We start from the raw sequence: 320 nt of genomic DNA, 5'->3' as shown, positions 1-320 counted from the left end.
CAAAAACCCACCAATTCACTATCTCAACAAATTAGAATATGGTGACATGCCAATCAGCTAATCAACTCAAAACACCTGCAAAGGTTTCCTGAGCCTTCAAAATGGTGTCTCAATTTGGTTCACTAGGCTACACAATCATGGGGAAGACTGCTGATCTGACAGTTGTCCAGAAGACAATCATTGACATCCTTCACAAGGAGGGTAAGCCACAAACATTCATTGCCAAAGAAGCTGGCTGTTCACAGAGTGCTGTATCCAAGCATGTTAACAGAAAGTTGAGTGGAAGGAAAAAGTGTGGAAGAAAAAGATGCACAACCAAC

The sequence above is a fragment of the Sinocyclocheilus grahami genome, unplaced genomic scaffold (assembly GCF_001515645.1).
Source record: "Sinocyclocheilus grahami isolate Dianchi unplaced genomic scaffold, SAMN03320097.WGS_v1.1 scaffold946.1, whole genome shotgun sequence".
Lineage (NCBI taxonomy): Eukaryota > Metazoa > Chordata > Actinopteri > Cypriniformes > Cyprinidae > Sinocyclocheilus > Sinocyclocheilus grahami.
This window is presented reverse-complemented; position numbering follows the sequence as displayed.